Below are 8,188 nucleotides of genomic sequence, written 5' to 3' on the forward strand. Positions count from 1 at the left end.
CCGGGCGCTGCTGGCATGGTTACTTGTGGGGGGAGGGGAGGGGGAGAGGATGGGGGTAGAGAAAAAAGAGGCAGGGGGAGGGGAGAGGAGGCGAGGGGAGAGGAGGAGGGGGGGGGGAGATGAGAGAGGGGAGAGGAGAAGAGAGGGGGAAAGGAGCAGCGGGCAGTGGGGAAGGGCGGGGGGGGGGTGATGACGACATTCGCAGCGCGATCAAGACAGCGCAGACTTCAAAGTTTGTCAGATTTTTGAAGATTTTCATTTATAATTCGAAATAAAGCATGACATTTTCAGTTAAGGCGTTTTGGACTCCAGAGGAAAGATCTCTACCGGAATAAGTAAAAATGTTACCGTTAGCGGGTCATCTTTTCGAGAAGATGTAATTATACACTAACAAACACACACACTCAGAAACAAAACACTCACGACAAAACACACACACATCCAAGATCTGACTTTTAATCGTTGCTGGACCAATGGGGATCCGTTGGATCCCTTCCCCTCAAAGCACGGTTGTAGTGGAGGAGGAGGTGGCCTGTAGTGTCACACACTAGCCACCCCCCTCCCCCCACACACACCCACACACAGACTAACCATCCCCACACATCACACACTAACCAACCCCCTTGATATTCTATTAATATTATTCATTGGCTCCTTCCCCGCCCTATCCACTCACGCATATCCCCCAACTCGCAGGCGCGTCTGGAGAGGGAGGGGGCAGAGACAGAGAGACAGGGGAAGAGACAGAGAGGGGGGGGAGAGAGAGAGGAGGAGAGAGAGAGACAGGGGGGAGAAAGGGTGGGGGAGAGAGAGAGGGGGTAGAGAGAGAGGGGGAGAGAGAGAGAGAGAGGGGGGAGAGAGAGAAGGGGAGAGAGGAGGGAGAGAGAGGGTGGAAAGGAGGTGAGAGGGGGGAAAGGGGAGGAGAGGGGGGAGTGGGGGGGAGAGGGGGGGGGGGGAGTGTATGAGGGGCGCAGGGCTGGAAACGTGCGGCAGCGAGCGGAACTGGCACCAGCGAGTGGGTGGGAAGCTGTGGGTGGCCCTGGGCTGGGATTGCGAGCGGCACGGGCTAGCGACGTCACTCGCAGCGCGTGAACACAGCGTGCAGCCATTGTGACGTCATCACGTCATCAGCCAAAGCAAGCGGTTTTATTCAGATTTTTGAATATTTTGATTAATAACTCGAGAAATAATACATGAAATGTTCAGATAAGGCGATTTTTCACTTCACGGCATAAATCTCTGTCTGAATATGTAAAAATGTTACTGTTGAAGCGTTGTTTTTTTGAGCAGATGTGATTATAAACCCCACACACAGTAACCACCTCCACACACACACACTAACCAACCACCCCCCTTTGGTATTATATTAATATTATTAATTCACTCCTTTTACCCCATGCCCTGCCCTACCCACTCACGCATAGCCCCCAACTCACTGGCACGGCTAGAGAGGGGGGGGGGAGTAGAGAGAGAGGGACACAAAGTCCCAGACAGGGACACAGAGGCACAGAAAGGAACACAGAGACACAGAGAGGGAGTGGGGGAGAGGGGGGAGGCGAGAGGGAGCGTGAGGGGAGCAGAGAGGGGGGGGCAGAGAGGGAGGGGGGGTAGAGTTTGAGGGATGGGGGGCGCGTTGTCACAAGGGAGGGCTGGTTCCCGAACGCAATACTCCCTCACTCCTGGCTACAAAACGCACCCGTTCCCTACCTGTTGCCCCCATGGGAGGCATGGGGGGCAAAGAGAGAGGGGGTTAGAGTTTGAGGGGTGGGGGGGGGGGGGCTGTCGTCAGAGGGGAGGGCTGGTTCCCGAACGCAATACTCCCTCGCAAGAAGACTGCGACGTTTTTTTCTAAGGTCTTTCAGATTTGTGAACACCCGGGCTGGGCTTGCGATGGGCGCGGCCGGACGACATCACTCGCAGCGCGTGAATGCACGTGCAGCTATTGTGACGTCATCACGTCATCAGCCAAAGCTGTTCAGTTTTATTTTCTAAGTTCTTTCAGATTTGTGAACATTTTGATTAATAACTCGAGAAATAATGCATGCATTTTTCAGATGAGGCAATTTCAGAGTCCACGGGATAAATCTTAATCGGAATATATAAAAATGTTACCGTTAGGGCGTTGTTTTTTTTTTCGAGCCGATGTGATTTTACAGACACACTGACACACACATCCAAGATCAGAGTTTCAAGTATATAAGATAAGATATGATTGAATCAAAATCAAGAATAATGAATTCACATTTTAAAAATGGTTTCACAATTCTGTAGTACTGATTTTCAGTATTCCATACTGATATTTGAGAATACATGAGGTTGCATGCAAAATACCAGATATTCAAAAATCCACTTTCTGTCCATCAAAATATGGAAATGCTCGGTGAAACTTGGCAGCTCTGCAATTATTCATAATCACATTGTGTTTGAGAATTCAAAATGCGATTTGTGATTTTCATGATGGAGATTGAAGTCGAACTAAATGTTGTATTCACATCACTGTTCCATGTTGAAATTGGTGATGTGAGGTTGTTAGGTCAGGAGGACCATTAAAGGTGCACTGCACACACTAACAGTCGAACAGTGACAGGCAATCAAATCAACACATAAAACGTTTTCTAAAAAAAGATTTTCTTTATTGCAAAAACTTTGTGTTTTATTTGCAGTTTTTGCATGCTCCTTTATAACATTTACATAACATTTTACAACAGGACAACTTGATTATTAAAACAACTTCATTTCTTGATTTAAAAAAATGTATACAACAATGACCCCAATCATCCCATTCCACCCACTCATTACTCCTGACTCAACCAAAATTATTTCTGAAATATTGGTCATAAATATTGTGCAAAACGGCTCCAGAATAAGGCTCAGAATGCACCAGAGAGCATCTAAAACCCCAGACTCCGGCTGCGATGGACTTTGAGCTATGAGCTCGTGATGTGGCACTGTGCGCACATTATTTCACATCACATTTTTGTGATCCTGTCATGCCACCCCTCTTTTTGACAAGCTTCGTACGGGCCTGTAGTGAAAACGCAAAGACCGTGGAATACTCCTATTCTGCCAATCCCGGAAGTGGGAAGATGTAACGAATGGCCTTTTGTCCAAGACCTGAGAGCTATCGATCGACAGAATAATGATCCCTATTGCTCCTTTAGTACCTGACACCAATATTATTCTGTCATCTATACCGGCGGAAGCCGACATCTTTACAGTAATTGATCTATGTTCAACCATTTCCTCCATACCCCTGCATAGAGACACCCAGTTCCTGTTTGCTTTTACCTACAAGGATCAACAATACATCTGGACTAGGCTACCCCTGGGGTATACTGAAAGCCCAGCAGTATATGCAGCAGCAGTGAAAAAATGATCTTGAGGAATGTCAATTATCAGAGAGGTCTACTTTGATCCAGTATGTCGATGAGCTTTCGGTAGCCTCTGTGACAGGTCCTGATTGTAAAGATTCAATTAAATAGCCGCAACATTTGGCAGGAAGAGGGCATAAAGAATCCCTGGGAAAATTACAGCTCTGCCGGCCTAGTGTAGAGTATCTGGGATTCCAGCTTCAGGAAGGCAGAAAGACACTTGGAAAAGATAGAATAAAGGAAATAGAGAACGTCCCGGTCGTGAAGACAAAGAAGGACATTCTCTCCTTCTGAGGCATGGTGGGTTACTGCAGCCAATAGGTCCATGACTGCAGGGAACTAGATGCAGCATTGCGTTCAGCCACCCTGCAGACTGCCCTCCAGAGTAGTATAAACTGCAGAAAGAGACCAGGCATTTAGAAATCTAAAGAACATTATGCTTACTGCTCCAGCACTGGGATAACCAACCTATAAAAAGCCCTTTCAACTTTATGTAAATGAATTAAAGGGGTTTGTGACTAGGGTCGTGGTTCAAGAGCATGGAGGGGAAAAAGACCGGTAGCCTGTTATTCCGCTGCTTTACCAGTTGTAGTAAATGGCATGCCAGCCTGCTTACAAGTTGTAGCAGCAACAGCTACAATTATAGAAAAATCAATCCCCATTGTTCTTGATCACCCATGTGTAGTGACTGTTCCTCATGCCCTGATGTTATTATTGAACTCTGCAGTGACACAGCATTTCACTGCTGCTAGAAGAGCAGGATTTGAAGTTATCCTTTTATCACATCCTAACTATACTTATCAACGATCACCTGCTATAAACCCAGCTACCTTTGAACCACTGGCAGAAGAAGGATTTGACCATGATTGCCTATTGTTTGTAGCAGGCGCTGCCACTCCCCGGCTGGACTTGTAGTCACCCGATTAATAATCCTGACGTGGTCCTATTTACCGATGACAGATTATTAGCAGGATCTGCAGTGGTCATGCCACATCAAGTGCTAGAGGCGTATGCTTTGCCACCTGGAACGTCTGCTCAGGCAGCTGAGCTGTATGCCCTGACTCATGCCTGTATATTGGCAAAAGATAAAAGTGCTAATATCTACATCGATTCTCGCTATGCGTTTGGGGTCGTAAATGACTTTGCGCATTTATGGGAAAAATAGAGGATTCATCACATCAACAGGAAAAACTATTAAGCATGATAAACAGGTCTTAAATTTATTGGATGCTATTCAATTGCCACGGCAAATTGCAGTTATTAAATGCGAAGCACATACATCATCAGATGACCGATCAGCTGATGATGTAGCCAAACAGATTGCCCTCAGGCACACCCCACAATTACAAGCGGCTAAAATTAAGTCTGCAGCACAAAGAAAGCTCCTGGTTAGCATTGAAATAGCCCAGTTACAGGATGCCCAAAGCCTAGCATCACTCCAATAAAAGATTTCCTGGAGCTGGGCAGGGTGTTATCAAGGGGTCGAAGGACGAGAAGCTGAAGCAAAGAAGTCAACTGTGGCCCCTGGTTCTGGACTCCCCCAACATCAGGAACACGTTTCCTGCCCCTAGCATGTCTAATCCCTTAATTATATGTTTCAATAAGATCCCATCTCATCTTTCTAAACTCCAGTGTATTCAAGCCCAGTCGCCCCATTCTTTCAACATATGACAGTCCCGCCATCCTGGGAATTAACCTTGTGAATCTACGTTGCACTCCCTCAATAGCAAGAATGTCCTTCCTCAAATTTGGAGACCAAAACTGCACACAATACTCCAGGTGTTGTCTCACTAGAGCCCTGTACAACTGTAGAAGGACCTCTTTGCTCCAGTACTCAATACCCCACTAGTCACTGCATGCCATTCTGAAAGGGACCCGTTAATCCCTACTCTTTGTTTCCTGACTGCCAACCAATTTTCTATCCATGTCAGTACCCTACCCCCAATACCATGTGCTCTAATTTTGCCCACTTTTCTCCTATGTGGGACCTTATCAAATGCTTTCTGAAAGTCCAGGTACACTCCATCCAATGGCTCTCCCTTGTCCATTTTCCTAGTTGCAATCTTCCACCCCTCTGGATGATTGGAAATAATGGAAGACAGGGCGGCACGGTGGCGCAGTGGTGGAGCCTTACACCACTACGGACCCCGGCTCCATCCTGATGACAGGTGCTTCTCTGTAGAGTTTGCACGTTCTCCCCATGACCTGCAAGGGTTTTCTCCAAGACATAGAAACATAGAAACATAGAAAATAGGTGCAGGAGTAGGCCATTCTGCCCTTCGAGACCTTTGGTTACCTCCAACACTCCAGAGACGTTCAGGTTTATAGATTAATTGGCTTGGTATAATTGTAAAATGATCCATAGTGCGTGTAGGATAGTGGTAGTGTGCGGGGATCGCTGGTCGGTGCGGACTCAGTGGGCCACATGGCCCGTTTCCGTGCTGTATCTCCAAACTAAATGAAGCATTCTTTCCAAAATCCAGGTGTCCAGCCAGTCTCCAAACTAAATGAAGCATTTTAAATGCGTGTAAGGTCTTATCATCAGAGCAGATGTGAGGGGGGGGGCTGTCCAAACTTGGAACATGGAATGGAGCCCTTACAGGAAGCAAGATGAAAGTGGCTGGATTTATAATGAACTGTACCTCCTGCTACACTGCTTCCATTGGATCTGTTCTTAAGATGAGACTTTCAACATCAGTCATTAAAATGTACTTTTTCTCCTCCACTACCATAGTTGGCAGGGCTCTCAACCACCCCTTGTTCTCCCATCCAGAACAAGGATAGAGATCTACCTGTCCTCACATTCCACCATTCCACATTCTCCATATCCCCCCATAATCCCAGCCACTTTCTATGGGATTCCATCATCTTTCGCATCTCTCTGCCACTGCTACCCTCCCGTCCCCCCCATTCCCACCCACCAAATGCTCCATTCAGCATACTGGCACATTCCTGAATCGTCCTCCCTTTTTATACTAGCTGCTGGATAGGGAATTGCATGGGATCCAGTCGGCTGGATAGGGAATTGGCTGCCACTCATAATGTGCCTCAGAGATTGGCGCTGGGTCCATTGCTGTTTGTGGTTTATATCAATGATTAGGATGACAATGTGGACAGCATGATTAGTGGGTTTGCAGATGATATCGTAGATGGCAAAGAAGTCAAAGATCGGATAGGTGCACAGAGGCTCTTGCCCAGAGTAGGGGAATTGAGGACCAGAGGACATAGGTTCAAGGTGAAGGGGAAAAGATTTAATAGGAATCTGAGGGGTAACTTTTTCACACAAAGGGTGGTGGGTGTATGGAACATGCTGCTAGATGAGGTAGTTGAGGCTGGGATTATCACAATGTTTAAGAAATAGTTAGACAGGTAAATGGATAGGACAGGTTTGGAGGGATATGGACCAAGCGTAGGCAGGTGGAACTAGTGTAGCTGGGATATGTTGGCCGGCGTGGGCAAGTTGGACCAAAGGGCCCGTTTCCACACTGTATGATATGGGCCAAACATGGGCGAGTGTAGATGAGGCATATTGGTTGGCATGGGCAAGTTGGGCCGAAGGGCCTGCTTCTGTGCTGTATGACTTTATAACTGTATGCAGGAGATGTAGTGCTGGACTTCTTTTCTTTTCCTTTTTTCTCACCATCCAGGACCCAAAGGGTTCTTCCAGATGAAATTCACTTGTACTTCTAATTTGGTGCTAGTTTATTGCATTTGTTGCTCCTATTGTAGTCTCCTCAACAAAAGAGAAACTAATGCAGATTGGGTAACCATTCTGCAGAGCCTCCATTCATTCCAAAGTAACTACGACATTTTCAGTCAGTCACCTGAATACTTTAATCCCCCTCCCCACCTTCCGATCTTCTCCTGTGTCCACTGTTAACTCCAGTAATAACGCCACATCTTCTACATTGTTACCCTCACATCTCAATACTAAACATCACAACATTGTCATAAAGCCACACAGGCCAATAACATGTCCTTTGGCACAACTCGGCCTTGCCAACCAAGATGTACCAACCAAGCCATTTACCTATTTACCTGTGCTTGGCCCATATTCCACTAAACCTTTCCAGACCATGTATCCATTCTATCCACTTTGGTTATTGCTCCAAATTTCAACAGCTGAGTGTCTCCACTTGAATTCTTCAATAGGTTTCCACAATAGATTACGTCTAAAGAATTGTAAAGCTGCTACATCTACAGTAAGTCTACCTATTATCAGCAGTTCACTGAGCAGGTGGTTGCTGCATAACAGGGCCACCAGACAGAACAAGCACGTCATGGTGTTAATCCAAGTGGTATCAGCGACGTTCCATAATCTGTGATGCAGAGTGAATAAGGAGCTTTTGACAGGATGGACACAGAAGGTATAAAGAGAAAGCATAAGGTTTTGTCTTGTATCCAAAGTGCCAAAGACCATGCCCAAGTAACCCTGTGTTCTTCCCATCACCAGTCTGACATCCGGTTGTGTCTTAATGGCCATGCATCTTATTTTAGATCCTAGTTAGGGCATTGCATGTCTCTGTATGCAGTTGCGATTCATTCTGCCTTTTATATTCCAAACAGGCTGCCTCCTTTGCAAGAAGGATTAGCTCCTCCAGAACTGGACTCTGTATTCTGTCAAAAACCCAGTCATACAGTACGTGCAGTGCCTCTCTGCAATGACAGATAGGCTGCCAGCAAAACCATTGTCGAGCAGATTGTTGCCATTGGTTTTTCAATTAGGAAATAACTAGAAGGCTATGTATTTAGTGAGGATGACATTTCTACTTTAGCTATTACAACGATCATGAGAATATCAATGATAACAGATTTAT

Source organism: Leucoraja erinacea, chromosome 17, assembly GCF_028641065.1.
Source record: "Leucoraja erinacea ecotype New England chromosome 17, Leri_hhj_1, whole genome shotgun sequence".
NCBI lineage: Eukaryota > Metazoa > Chordata > Chondrichthyes > Rajiformes > Rajidae > Leucoraja > Leucoraja erinaceus.